The sequence below is a fragment of the Pelophylax lessonae genome, assembly GCF_965119305.1.
Source record: "Pelophylax lessonae genome assembly, chromosome: 4".
NCBI classification, from domain to species: Eukaryota; Metazoa; Chordata; class Amphibia; order Anura; family Ranidae; genus Pelophylax; species Pelophylax lessonae.
The window spans coordinates 300,396,185-300,411,425 of record NC_138771.1 but is presented as its reverse complement, the minus strand read 5'-3'; the positions used below and the strand labels follow the sequence as shown (position 1 = coordinate 300,411,425).

The following is a 15,241-nucleotide window of genomic DNA, read 5'->3' as shown; positions in this document are numbered from 1 at the left end:
TCCTGAGCTGACAACAAGTCCAACCTGTAATGTCTAATAAAGGTTGAATAGCTGGACCAGGTAGCTGCCTTGCAGATTTGATCAGGCGAAGCACCGGCCCTTTCAGCCCATGAGGTTGCCACAGACCTTGTAGAATGCGCCAAGATGCCTTCTGGAGGTTCTTCTTCTTGAGCTACATAAGCCTGTTCAATTGCCCATCTGAGCCATTTGCCTAAAGTGCTCTTTGATGCTTTTTCTCCTATACGGGACCCTGAGAAGATGACAAATAATGCATTTGTCTTTCTAAATTCCTTAGTTACCAGGAGGAACTGAAGTAAGCATCTCCTCACATCCAAGGTATGAAAGGATTCTTCCCGAGTATTACTAGGAGTTGAGGAGAAAGTTGGTAAGACAATTTCTTGTGATCTATGAAAAGATGAAGCAATCTTTGGAAGAAAGGCTGGGTCCGTTCTTAGGACTACTCGATCTGCAAAAATTGTCAAAAAAGGGTCTGAAATTGAGAGGGCCTGGATCTCACTGATCCTCCTGGCCGAGGTTATTGCTATCAAAAAGATAGTCTTCAAAATTAAATTCTTCAGGGAAGCCTCTTTTAAAGGTTCAAAAGGAAACTTAGTCAAACCTTGTAACACAATGGTCAAATCCCATTTGGGAAATACTTTAAGGGCTATTGGCCTGTTGCGGGCTAATGCCTTGAAAAAACGAATGATTAGAGTCTCTTGGGACAAAGTCTTTTCGAAAAAAACTGAAAGTGCCGCTACTTGCGTCTTTAAAGTACTTGCTGCTAGTCCTTTCTCCATTCCCTCATGGAGGAACTCAAGCACTGAAATTAAATTTTTTAATCCAAAATTTTTGCTGGAACACCAAAAGTTGTATTTTCTCCAGACTTTCAAGTAAATATCCCTAGTCACCTTCTTCCTGCTGGAGAGAAGGGTGGAGATAACTTTTTCTGACAGGCCTCTGGCTCTCAAGAGGTCTTCTTCAGTAACCACGCTGTCAGTTGTAAGCGGTCCAGTTCTGGGTACACTAGGTTCCCCTGTGTCAAAAGATCTCTCCTGTACGGAAGTTTCCAGGGAGGTTCTGAGGCAAGATTCAGCAGGAGGGCGAACCAAGGTCTCTTTGGCCAGTAAGGTGTAATCAGAATCAAGTTGGTCTTTTCTTCCCTGAACTTCTTGAGAACCAACGGAATCAGTTGGAATGGAGGGAACGCGTAAGACAAACGGAAGTCCCATGGATGGGCTAGGGCATCCAAGCCCCAGTCCTGATCCTCCCTGTGTAGGGAAAAGAATCTTTGGACTTTGGTGTTCTGATGACAAGCGAACAAATCTATTTGGGGAAGACCCCAGACTTCCACGATCTTCATGAATACTTCTTGATTCAGACTCCATTCTGATTCCAACACCTTTTTCCTGCTCAGCAGATCTGCTAGAAGGTTTTGTGACCCCTTCAGATGCACCGCTGTCAGAGAGGCTAGATTTTTCTCCGCCCAGGAGAGTAGCTGTATTGCCAGATCTGATAGCTGTCTGCTTCTTGTGCCTCCTTGCTTTGACACGTAGGCCACTGCTGTCATGTTGTCCGACAGAACTTGCACATGATGGCCCCTGACTGTCTGTTGAAAGGACCAAAGACCCAAAAGGATGGCTTTCAACTCCCGCCAGTTGGATGATTTCCTGGACTCTGCTTTGGACCATGTCCCTTGCATCGTCCGGCCTTCCAGGTGGGCTCCCCAACCCCACGAACTGGCATCCGTCGTCAGACGTTTGTTCGTCTGGAAAGTCCATTGCAGACCTTCTTCCAGATTTCTGGAATTCCTCCACCACCACAGAGATCTCTTTGTTTTCGTGGAGATTCTGATGGATTTCTCCAGATGTTCCGGGTATGACCAACTCTGCAGAACGTCTCTCTGGAGAAGACGGGAATGCAGTCTTGCCCACTGTACTGCAGGGATAGCGGCTGTGAGTAAGCCCAAAGCTGCCATGGCCGACCTGACAGTAACCTGATGATTGTTTTGTAATCGAGCAACTGCGTTCTGAGTCTTCTCGATCTTTTCTTGAGGTAGAAACACCTTCTGGAGGACCGAATCTATTCTGTATCCCAGAAATTTTATCTGCTGAGATGGAATCAAGCTGGATTTCTCCAAATTCATGAGCCACCCCAGACTCTCTAGGTGGTCCTGAGTCTCCTGAAGGTGTACCAACGCCTTGCTCTTGGACTCTGCAAAAATTAGCAGATCGTCCAGGTAAGGGACAATTGAAATACCCCTCAGCCTTAATGGCTCTAGGGCATCCGCCATTACCTTGGTAAACACCCTTGGAGAAGATGAGAGGCCAAAGGGGAGGGCCCTGAACTGCAGATGCCAGACCGATTCCCCGAGATTGACCGCCAGCCTTAGGAATTTCTGGCACTCCTGACTTATTGGGATGTGCAGGTAAGCGTCCCTCAGATCCAAGGATGCCATGAAACAGTTTGGGGACAACAGTTTGGTCACTGAATAAATGGTGTCCATCCTGAAGTGCTTGTACCGAATTGATCTGTTTAGGATTTTCAAATTTAGGATCATTCGGTACTTGCCTGAGGGTTTTTTCACTAGAAAGATCTGAGAATAAAACCCACGGCCTTGTTGCCCCTCGGGGACTTGGATAATCACTTCCTGTTGAATCAGCTCTTGTAAAAGAGACATCATTGAGGAAGCCTCTTCCGGATCCCTTGGAAGGGGAGTAACATGGAATCTGCTTGGAGGTGTCTCCGAAAACTCCAGTTTGTATCCTTGAGCCACTATATTCTTCACAAAGGGGCTTGCGGATACGTCTTCCCAACGTGGGAGGAACCATAACAGCCTTCCTCCCACTGGAAGACTGTTGTCACTTGCTTTTATTGGCCTGGTCAGGTGGTCTAAAGAGGACTCCACCTTTCCCTTTGCCTTTATGGGAGGTCCATCTTGATCTCTGATCTTGTTCACGACCTCTGTTGGTTTGTTGAACAGAACGAAATCTCTTCTTAGGAGGAGATTTCTTTTTTGATGGAAAGGCTTTCTTCTTATCCGCCGTTCTGTCAAGAATTGCTTCCAATTCAGGCCCGAAAAGCAAGTCACCGGCAAAAGGTAAACCACAGAGTTTCACCTTAGAAGCTGAATCACCTGTCCAGGTTTTCAACCAGACCGCCCTCCTGGCAGAGTTGACAAGGGCTGCTGACCTGGCAGACATTTTGATAGACTCAGCAGAAGCATCGGCCATATATTTTACTGCCTTTAGGAGCAGCGGAAATGAATCTAGGAGATCTTTCCTTGCTGTTCCAGCCTCCACATGCCCTTTAAGTTGTTCGAGCCAGCACTCAAGATTTCTGGCTACCACCGTGGAGGCCATGGCCGGCTTAAGGCTAGACGTAGAGGAGTCCCAAGCCTTTTTAAGGAGAGAATCTGCCCTTTTATCCATGGTGTCTTTCAGAACACCCATGTCTTCGAACGCCAAATCCGTGCGGCGAGACACCTGAGAAAAAGCAGCATCCACTCTGGGCTTTTTGTTCCATAGGTGCGCCGTATCCTCTTCAAACGGAAATCACCTTCTTAGGGATTTAGAGAAAAAAGGGGCCCTCTCTGGGTCCTTCCACTCTTTTTCAATAGATTCAGTAAGGACTTTATGAACAGGAAAAACCCTGCGCTTTGTCTGTTCAAGGCCCTGGTACATTCTGTCATGAAGTGAAACTTGCACCTTTTCTTCTGCGATTTCCAACGTGGTGTAAATCGCTTTCAGCAACTCATCAACCTCTTCCAAGGATAATTTGTATCTGGAAGAACTAGCCACCTCTTCCTTCTCTTCCTCCTCTGAATCCCTGATGGAACAGAGAGCACTCTCCCCCTCATCTTCTGAATCGCTTGACACTGCAGACTTAGAAGTAGACGGCTGGGAAGATGTACCACCCGTTTGTTGGGAATCTGATAGAACTTGTGGCGTCCTGGATAACAGGGAACGAACTGAGGACAGGGTGTCTGAGTTCTTTAAATGAAGATATGAATTCATTATTCTGCTGACTAGACTCTTCCTTCACAAGGTCAGCAATACATGCTTTACAAAGTGGCTTCACCCAGGAATCTCTGAGTGGATTCTTGCATGAAGGGCATTTCCTTGATGCTGGGGCTCTTGTCTTCACTGTGGCTTTAACCTAGTAAAGAAAAAGCCACCATGAAAGCCCAATAACCACTATAAAAGAAAACCACCACCTAGTGATTTCTTGCAAGGGAGAAAATCGTGACCCACACCAAAAAGGATCAGAAGAAAAGACTCCCAGATGCATATATATCCTGTTAGACTGGGAACAGTTACTCAGTCTACAGGGCAGGCTCCAAAGGAGGAAGGAAGAAACCCCACAATAAAAGCTCACACAGTAAAGAAAAAAGAGGCACCACTGCACCTCTCCTACCTGAGCTTGGCCGGCGCTGGCGGTGCCTGCTTCCACCGTCGCTGCAGACTTTTCCTCCATGTTGTTGAAAAGCGCAGCTTGCTGGCAGATCTCTCCATTTAAATACCGCTTCCCGCGTCCTCCTCTGTGGACCGGAAGCGGAAGCGCCGACCTCGTGACCTGCCTCTGACCCCTGCGTGTATTGCGGTTGGAGCAAACGCCGCCACGCCCCCACCGGAAGTCCCGTCCACCGGAAGTGACGCCGCGCGTCCCCGGGATCAGAGTCCGAAAGTGCGGGAGATTCGAATGCCAAAAGCGGCTCCCCGCCCGCCGACCGGCCGAAGCGCGGACCTCTGACGCCCGGACCGGATCCTCCGATGGGTTTCAGCTCCCCTGAGCGAACGAGGTGAGAGGCTCCGGAGCATACCCCCTTTGACACTCCAGGGAGGGGAGCTGGGATGGTCTCCATGCTGAAACAGCAAACAAAAACTGGGCAACAAATCCTTCTCTCCCCCTGGAGAGAGTGCAGCCCTTCCACATAGCTCCTGCAATGCTTCCACCATGGCGGAGGAAACACAAATGACTGAGGCATGGTGGAAGAGGAGGAGTTTTTATTTGCAGTGTTTCCTGTGGATTGGGTGGAGCTGCGCTCTCTCCAGGTGCTGTCCTGAAAGGCGATCTGAGAAAAACCCTTTCAGTAAGACCCCAAACTGCGTTTAGGTCCCTTCCACACGGGGCAGGAATCAATCCGCTGATCCCTGCTGAGCAGGCGGATTGCTGGTCAGTGTCCACTCTGCTTACGCAGAGTGGACCCAGACATAGCCTGCTCTTCTCCATCAGCTGTAAATGGACCGCCTGTCCGTTTACACCGAACTGCCATCGGATCAGATGTTGGCGTGTGTAAACGAACACGTTTGTTTACACCTGCCGCTCTATAGCGAAGACTGGAGGATCCGCCTGAAAAATTGACAGACAGGCCTGATAAGACCCTTCATTCTCCTCTATGCAGCAGTGGATGTAAAACACGTGTCCGTTTACACCTGACTGCCATCCGATCTGCTTCATGGAAGGGGAACCCTATCCATCTGTTTTTAGCCGATCGGATCAGATGTCGGCAGGTGTAAAAAACGAACACTTGTCCGTTTACATCCGCTTTTGGTTACAGCATCTAGCTGCATCCATAACCCCAGTATTAAATGTCAAGTTAGTGACATTTTCCCAGTTAGGTGGTCAGCAAGTGGTTATGGTGCACACAAACATACAATTAGGTTCATATATATTTGGACACTGGCACAGTTATTTTTTTGGTATTTACCAAAACATATTCAAGCTATAGTTATATAATGGATATGGGCTAAAAGTGTACAAGCCATAGTTATATAATGGATATGGGCTAAAAGTTTCATGGCCAGGTGTGGGCTACTCCTTTGTTATTTCTTCATCAATTAAGCAGGTAAAAGGGTCTGGAGTTTATTCTTAGCATGGTATTTACATTTGGAATCTATTGCTGTGAACCTACATCATGTGTTCAAAGGAGCTTTCCATGCAAGTGAAACAGGCTGTTGTACGGCTTCAAAAACTAAACAAATCCATCAGAGAGATAGCAACATTAGTAGTGGCCAAATCAAAAGTTTGGTACATTCTAAGAATGCACCGGTGAGCTCAGCAACATAAAAAGACCTTGGCGTCCACGGAAGACAACAGTGGTGGACGATCCCAGGGTCCTCACCATGGTAAAGAAAAACCCATTCACAACATTCAGACAAGTAAAGGACACTCTCTATGGGTTGGGTGTATCATTGTCCAAGTCTACAATCAAAAGAAGACTTCACAAGAGCAAATACAGAGGGTTCATCACAAGGTGCAAACCCATTTATAAGCCTGAAGAATAGAAAACCCAGATTAACCACTTTACCACCGGAGGATTTTGCTGTCTTACGTCCAGGCCACTTTTTGCGATTCGGCGCTGTGCGACTTTAACTGACAATTGCGCGGTCGTGCGACGCCGTACCCAAGCGAAATTTACGTCCTTTTTTTCCCACAAACAGAGCTTTCTTTTGGTGGTATTTGATAACCTGTGCGATTTTTACTTTTTGCGCTATAAACAAAAAAAAGAGCGTTTATTTTGAAAAAATAATATTTTTAACATTTTTTTATATGAAATTCCCCCCAAAAAAGATGTAAAAAACAATTTTTTTTTTACATTTTTGGCCAATTTGTTTTCTGCTACCCATGTTTGGTAAAAAAAAAAAAAAAAATTACAATAAGCGTATTTTGATTGGTTTGCGCAAAAGTTATTGCGTTTACTAACAAAGGGAAAGATTTCTGTCATTTTTGGTGTTTTTTTTTTTTTAACGCGTAATGGCGGCGATCTGCGATTTTTTTGCGGTACTGCGACAGACAGATCGGACCCTTGACTAACATTTTTGACACTTTTAGGGGTACCAGTGACATTACTGCAGTAATCAGTGCTATAAATATGCACTGTTACTGTAAAAATGACACTGGCAGGGAAGGGGTTAATTTTATTGGAGAGGGAGGGGTTAATGTATGCCTGGTGCTTACTGACGTGTGGAGGGGGAGGTGACTGTGTGAGCCAGGGACAGATCGGATGTCCAGCTATGCTGAACACTCCGATCTGTCACTCCCTGTCACTTGGGAGATCCGCCCGCTTGTGTTTACACAGGCGGGCGGATCTCCTCACTAGATCCCCGACGATCGGGGATGAGCGGCGGCGATCGCCGCTGCTCTTCCCCTGGCCCGACTACCGCTGTGACCGAAAACAGCGGGAGCGAGCCTCCGGCGGTGCGCAAGAGCCTCCGGCGGCGCGCAAGAGCCTCCGGCGGCGCGCAAGCGCCGCCCAGAAGGAGGAGTGACGATAACGAGCCACTCTGCCGCAGTAATATTACTGTGGGCGGAGGTAAAGTGGTTAAACTTTGCCAAAAAAAAACATCTAAAAAGCCAAACCGGTTCTGGAAAAGCATTCTTTGGATGGATGGAACTAAGATTAATCTGTACCAGAATTACAGGAAGAAAAAAAAAAAAAAAAAAAAAGTGTGGAGAAGGCTTGGAACAGCTCATGATGCAAAGCACACAGCGTCCTCTGTAAAACATGGAGAAGGCATGGAGTGTCCATGGAGTGTGATGGCATGGGTGTGCATGGCTTCCAGTGGCACTGGGTCATGGGTGTTTACTGATGATGTGACCGAAGACAGAATCAGCTGGATAAATTCTGCAGTGTTTAGAGATATACTGTCAGCCCAGATTCAGCCAAATGCAGCAAAGTTGATTGGACGACGCTTCATAGTACAGATGGACAATGATCCAAAACACACTACAAAAGCAACCTAGGAGCTTTTGAACGAAAAGTGGAATATTCTGCAATGACCGAGTCAATCACCTGATCTCAACCAAATTGAGCATGCATTTCACTTGCTGAAGGCAAAACTAAAGGCATAAAGACCGCAAACAAAGAACAACTGAAGACAGCTACAGTTAGAGCCTGGCAAAGCATCAGAGAGGAAAACCAGTCTTTGGTAATGTCCATGGGTTCCAGACTTCAGGCAGTTATTGCCAGTAAAGGATTCTCAACAAAATATTAAAAATGAACATTTTATTTAGGATTATATTCATTTGTCATTTACATTTGAGCCCCTGAAAATTGGGGGGGGGGGGGGGGGGACTGTGTATAAAATGGTTTCAGTTCCCAAAACTTGATATTTACTTGCCCCACTACCTGGGAGTGAGCATAACAACCCCCTTGTATTGCTGGTCTGGGTAAAGAATGTGTAGTTATATTCCTGGTTAGTGTGATTTCCTCTTACATTCATGGTCAATGGGAAGAATGCCTTATAATATTGGAGCCCCCTTTGCTGCATTTGCTAGCATTGACGACACCTACCCGCCTGAAACTTGCAGTTTGGACCAGTGCACAAAGCAAGGTCCATAAAGACATGGGTAAGCACGTTTTGGGTTGAGGAACTTGAAACAACTCCAGATGAAGGGACCACTTCCCTTGGTCCAATGCCTGCCGACTGAGATAATCCGCCTACCAATTTTCCACCCCGGGAATGTGTATGGCGGAGAGGGCTGGCCGTTCTGCCCACCTTAGAATGCTAGCTACCTACAGAGCTGCTAGGACACCTCTTGTGCCCTCTTGGTGGTGCCCCCTTGGTGATTGACAAGCCACAGGCGTGGCATTTTCCATTTGAATGCGCAATGGACAACCCTGAAGATGATCTGTCCAATGGTTCAGACACAGTCTGATCGCGCGGAGTTCCAAGACATTGATAGGTATTCTGGACTCTTCCAGCGTCCAGATCCCCTCAGCAGAATGCTTGCCGAGGCCGCCTCCCCATCGGGACAGGCTGTCATCCATGGTGACAACTGTCCAATACAAGGGGGGGTGGGGGGGGGGGGGTTAGAAGGATCTGCCCAGCTGAAGCGTTGGAGAACGAAGCCACCATATCAGGGACTCTGTTCCCCAACTCAGTTGGATCGGATTGTCCAGAGACTGCGGAGTCTCATCCCATTTGGTCAGAAACTCCCTTTGCAGGGACCTCGTATGGAACTGTGCAAATGAACAGCCTCGAAGGTAGACACCCTCAGGCCCAGCACCCGCATGCAAGTCCAGAGCGATGACCATCTATTGGACAGTAGGAGACGAATTGCAGTCTGCAATTTCTGGAGTTTGTCCAGAGGAAGGAGCACTCTGGCTAAGGCAGAGTCCAGAGTAAAGCCCAGATAGTCCAGCTTTGTGGATAGAACCAGGGCAGACTTGTGAAAATTCAGAATCCAGCCGAACTCCTGCAGAGTTCGTATTGTGATCTCCAGGTTCTCCATCAGAGCAGAAGGAGACTCCGCTAGCAGAAGGAGAAAGTCCAAGTAGCCCAGTACCGCGATCCCCCATTGGAGTAGCAAATTTAGCAACGGTGCTAACACTTGGGAAGACCCGGAGGAGCAGAGGCGAGACCAAAGGGTAACGCCACAAACTGATAATGCTCCTCTGACGGCAAAGCGGAGGAAGCGCTGGTGACTGGCACATATTGGAATGTGAAGGTAAGCATCCTAGAGGTCGACAGAGGCAAGGAATTCCCCCTGACACAAGGATGCCACCACCGTGCGAATGGACTCCATTCTGAACTTCTGCACCAGCACAAAGCAGTTCAGTGCCTTGATGTCCAGGATTAGATGCACTTTGCCTTTCTTCCTGGGAACTGTAAACAGGTTTGAGTAAAAGCGCTGAAAACGTTCCGAAGTCGGAAGCGAGACAATCACCCCTTGATGTTACAGGTCTTGTACCGCCCCAAACAGCACCTGTAAGCCGTAGCCAGACCAAATGACTTTGTGGACCCACTTGTCTTGTACCAGGGAAGTCCACGGGTCAGGAAACCAGCAAAGTCGTCCCCCTAACCCCAATACAGGTGAGGGCACACCTTCATGCTGAAGGAGCCTTGCCCTCATTTGGATCCTCCAGAGGAGGCCCTGAAAGGCTTTGAGCCCTTGTCAGTCGACCCTGAGGGACGAAAAAACTTATGAGCCGAAAAGAAAAGCCCATGTCTATGATGAGGTTCCTTGCCCTTGTAGCCTGCGGAAGAATGGTACTCTTCCCCCTGTGAGATTTTTTATGCCATCATCTAGGTTAGCTCCAAACTGGCGATCTCTTAGAAAGGGAAGATCAGGCAAGGCCTTTTTAGAAGTCTGGTCCGCAGACCAGCATTTGAGCCAAAAGATACACCAAAAGGACCATTGCCAAAACAGAGAGCCGAGCCACTAGGGCAGTGATGGCGAACCTTGGCACCCCAGATGTTTTGGATCTACATTTCCCATGATGCTCATGCTCTCTGCAGTGTAGGTGAGCATTATGGGAAATGTAGTTCGAAAACATCTGGGGTGCCAAGGTTCGCCATCACTGCACTAGGGGAATCGCATCTAGAGAGGCATCACAGATAAACTGCAGCCCCTGGACCATCTGGTCCGCCAGCTCAGCAAAGGTGGGGGGAGCAACTCCCCCTCCAGGTCATGGTGCAAAAGCCTAGCCTATTCAGTCAAAGTCTGCGACACCAGGGCAATGGTGAATATCAGCCTCAGTGCCGAACCAGCCAGGTGTACATATTGCGGGCCACAGCCTCTGCCTTCCTGTCAGCTGGGTCCTTAAAGGCCTGGCAACCGGAATCATGGTTGCCTTGTTTCATCTGGAAACTGGAGGGTTCACCACCAGTGGAACAGTCCACTTTTTAAGAAGGGACTCCTCATAGGGGTAACGCCTAGTAAAGCGCTTAGGGACCCTACGGGGACGCTTTGGTCGTCCCCACTCTTTAGCGACAATTCTGTCAAAATAGGCGGGGAAAGGAAACACCTATGCCGTTCTGAATGGCTTGTGAGTGGTAAAGGGAACCTGCGCCTCCATCGCAGCTGCATCCTCCATTTATAAGGTCTCATGCACAGTGATCAGTGTTTCCACCAGTGCCTTTTCGTGCACGGTTGTAGACATGGAGGAATTATCCTCACTATCAGAGTTGCAGACCCAGGAGGGTGACCCACGCCTGTGACGGTCAAATCAGATTCAGGATCTGATGAGACAGGGGGAAGGCGGGGGTGGTACACTTTTTGCTAGCCCATTGCCCGAAAAACACCTCCACCCGGGATACAAAGGACTCGAGGAACGCGGTCAGTGTATCGATGGATGGTTGGGACCCGGAGGCCCTGCTGCCTCAGAGGGGACCAGGTGGGAAGATGTGCTCCAAAGACTCCATGAGTCACCAGGGGGACCCCACAAAAAGTGTAAAACACTGCAAAGGGACAACCTCCTACCACGCTGGCAGCACCACCCGATCGCCAGGCACAAAGTACCTAGCGAAAATAGAACAGTAAAATGTAGCTCTTAACACGTAGTAATGGGGGGAATTAACATGATCCTGTGCACGCAAGAATCAGTCACTTCGGCACGTGCACCTCAGTGAACAATGATAGACTGAGAGCAGGCAGGCAATTGTTTTTTATTGCAAGAGACCTGTCTTCTACAATAAATAGCGGTCTGCTTTTATTTATTTTTTTTGTATTATAGGTTAACGTCCGCAGAAAAAAAAAAAAAAAAAAAGCGCATTTATTCTATTATAGCTACAATTTGCTAATCGTGCTAATGCATTTGGAGCTGCAGATCTGAATTTTCATAGGTTCCCCAAAACCTGACAATTTTTCTAGGCTTTGTACTGGGTAAAAAGGTTGAGAAATACTACCAGAGACACTAACTTATTTTTAGTTGACAGTGCATAATGTTCATAAAATTTCTCGTCTGATTTTTTTTCCTTTGGGACATTTGTTCCTAGACTTCCGGGTTATCAGCAACTTCAGATCATGCGTGGTCTTTCATATCCGATTTTTCGCGGACGTACTGCATACACATTAAACAAAGATTGGTCGTGCTGGGGACGGACGATTAAAAATTTTGGGGTTTGCTCCTCTGTTTTTTTTTTCGTTGAAAATGTCGGCATCAGCTGCTGAAAGTGGTGTACACACCAGCTGAAAATCGTACGATTTTACCTGGGATGGGAATTTTCGGCAAATTTTCTACTAGTGTGTACCCCACTTTAGGCTGCCCATAGATGCAACCAAAAATTGCTTGATTCCTCCATCAATACAGTCAGTGTTGATGGGGGAATCCCTCCTGCAGTGCTATTGTGTTCTCCTGGCAGGGAGCCATCCCTGCTGGACGAACAGTGATTATTGCTAGCGGTTATAACAGGGGTCTTCAAAACTATGGCACTCCAGTTGTTCAGGAACTACAATTTCCATCATGCCTAGTCATGGCTGTGACTTTCAGAGTTTTACAATGCCTCATGGGATGTGTAGTTCCCCAACAGCTGGAGGGCCATAGTTTGAGGATCCCTGGGTTATAATCTCATGAAAAATCTGCCATGCTGGTTGTTCAAGTCAGTTGAAGGATCAACTTGAGTTAGGGTACAATTAGCCTGCCCATAGAGGATTTAAATCTCGCCCGGTCCCTGTTGAGCCGGCCGAGATTCAAACCATCTATGACTGGCTTTAATGCATGGTGTGTTAAACATTGTATTCTGGAAGATGTTCATTCCCCATCATTATTTGCTGTGTTGGAAAAGCAATCTGCATTACCTCTGACAATCATTGCTGCATAGCACTTCTACAATACGGTACCTCTAAGGGCTCATTCATATAGCTGCAGAGGGCCATACACTGTCAGGAAGAAACATATTCCATCAGCAACCTGTAAAAAATAACAGACCAACAGATCCCTAAGCTGTATACCAGGGGTCTTCAAACTATGGCCCTCCAGTTGTTCAGGAACTACAATTCCCATTCCCATCATGCCTGGTCATGTCTGTGAATGTCAGAGTTTTTCAGTGCCTCATGGGATGGGATGTGTAGTTCTGCAACAGCTGGAGGGCCGTAGTTTAAGGATCCCTGCTGTATACACATCTGAGCAGTTACATCCATACAGTTTGGGGGAAGCTTTACAAAAACTGGAGCACCCAGAATCTAGTGTAGCTGTGCATAGTAGCCAATCAGCTTCTGACTTCAGCTTGTTCAATTAAGCTTTGACAAAAAAAAAAAAAAAAATGGAAGCCGATTGGTTTCCATGCATTGCTTCACCAGATTTTGCACTCTCTGCTTTTAGTAAATCAACCCCTTTGTATTCAGGGCCACTCATGCATCCTTGTGTAGATGTACTGACTTGGATGTGCCTGCATCTGAGCCCATCATTGATTTGTACAGGCTGCTAGCCACAGCTGTACGCAGACACCTGGTTCTCAGATGCAGGTATACGCTCCTCTGCATGAACCCTAATAGAAAGCTATTCGTAGGATGAGCACAAAAAAGGCACCATTTACAAAGTTCACACACCCAGATCAAGATCCTTATTCTCAAAAAAAAAAGTTATTTTCAGGTTTAAAAATGACAGTCATACTGCTGACAGTGGTGATCCTTGTGTTAGACTGTATTACTCTGGTGGTTTCCATCCAACATAACAAGCAGGATATCAGAGAACACTGCTGTCAGGAACAGAAGATGATGGGGAAGAAGAGCCGGCGGCTTATTAACACCATTTATCCTGGACTTGCATACCACACAATGGGGGGGGGGGGGGGGGGGACTGTACAGTGTATGTGTAAATAGATACATATATACAGTCTATGACCTCCTCATATCACATACACCCATGGAGGGGAGGATGATTTTTTATAGATTTATATCACATGCACTGGACACTTTATTAGGCACACCTGTTCGATTGCTTAGTAACAAATTGCTAATCAGCCAATCACATGGCAGCAACTCAATGCATTTAGGCATGTTGATGTGGTGCAGATGTTCAAAGCGTGCATCAGAACGGGGAAGAAAGGGGATTTAAAGTAGAACTATGGGCAAAATGTATTTTTTTTCACTTTGGCTAGAGTAGGGAAGGTTGCCTGGTTTGAGGAGTCTTGATTTCAGCTGCGATATTCAGATGGTAGGGTCACAATTTGGTGTAAACATGAAAGCATGGATCCATCCTGCCTTGTAATGACGGTTCAGGCTGCTGGTGGTGGTGTAATGGTGTGGGGGATATTTTCTTGGAACACTTTGGGCCCCTACATACTAACTGAGCATCATTTAAATGCCACAGCCTACCTGAGTATTGTTACTGACCATATCCATCCCTTTATAACTAAAGTGTACCCATCTTCTGATGGCTCCTTCCAGCAGGATAATGCACCATGTCACCACTGGTTTCTTGAACATGACAATGAGGTCACTGTACTCCAATGGCCTCCACAGTCACAGATCTCAATCCAATAGAGCAAATTTGGGATGTGGTGGAACAGAATATTCGCACCATGGATGCGCAGCCGACAAATCTGCAGCAACTGCATGATGCCATCATGTCAATAAGTACCAAAATCTCTGAGGAAGGTTTCCAACACCTTGTTGAATCTATGCCATGAAGAACTAATGCAGTTCTGAAGGCAAAAGCGGGTCCGACCCAATACTAGCAAGGTGTACTTAAAGTGGCCGGTGAGTGTGCATATACACTATATTGTCAAAAGTATTGGGACGCCTGACTTTATACTCACATGAACTTTAGCGGCATCCGTAGGATTTAATATTGAGTTGGCCCACCCTTTGCAGCTATAAGCTTCAACTATTCTAGGAAGGCTGTCCTTAAAGCGGTTGTAAACCCCATAAAAAAAAAAAAAATAAAAAAAAAAAACCTGCAAGACAAAGGCATAATGAGCTAGTATGCATCGCATACTAGCCCATTATGTGTAACTTCCCTTAAAACGAAGCCCCGACACGGACCCCCGGACATCGATGCGGGCGCTGCCATGATCCCTCGTCGTCTCTTCCGGGTTCGGCGGCTCCGGCGCGCTGATTGGCCGGAAGAGACGGCTCCGGCGCGCTGATTGGCCGGAGCCGCGATGACGTCACTCCCGCGCATGCGCGCGGGAGTGATTTTTCCGGCAAGCTCCCGGGAACTTAATTGAAGGTCTCCCCGGACCTTCAGAGCGCATGCGCCGCTCACGCGAGCGGCTGCATGCACTGTAAATATCTCCTAAACCGTGCCGGTTTAGGAGATATTATTTGTACCTACAGGCAAGCCTTATTATAGGCTTACCTGTAGGTAAAAGTGAAAAAAGCGGGATACTACCGCTTTAAGATTTAGGAGTGCGTCTATGGGAATGTTTGACCATTCTTCCAGAAGCGCATTTGTATTGGCAGGCACTGATGTGGAGGAGAAGGCCTGGCTCGCAGTCTGCACTCGAATTTATCCCAAAGGTGTTCTATCAGGTTGAGGTCAGGACTCTGTGCACGTCAGTCAAACGCCTCCACC

The 15,241-nt window shown here is 47.3% G+C and overlaps 1 protein-coding gene across 1 annotated transcript in view; it reads right to left on the bottom strand.

Moving 5' to 3' along the window:
* Positions 1–15,241, bottom strand: part of NFYB (nuclear transcription factor Y subunit beta) — a 29,803-nt gene that overhangs the window by 12,594 nt on the left and 1,968 nt on the right. The window lies entirely within an intron of this gene.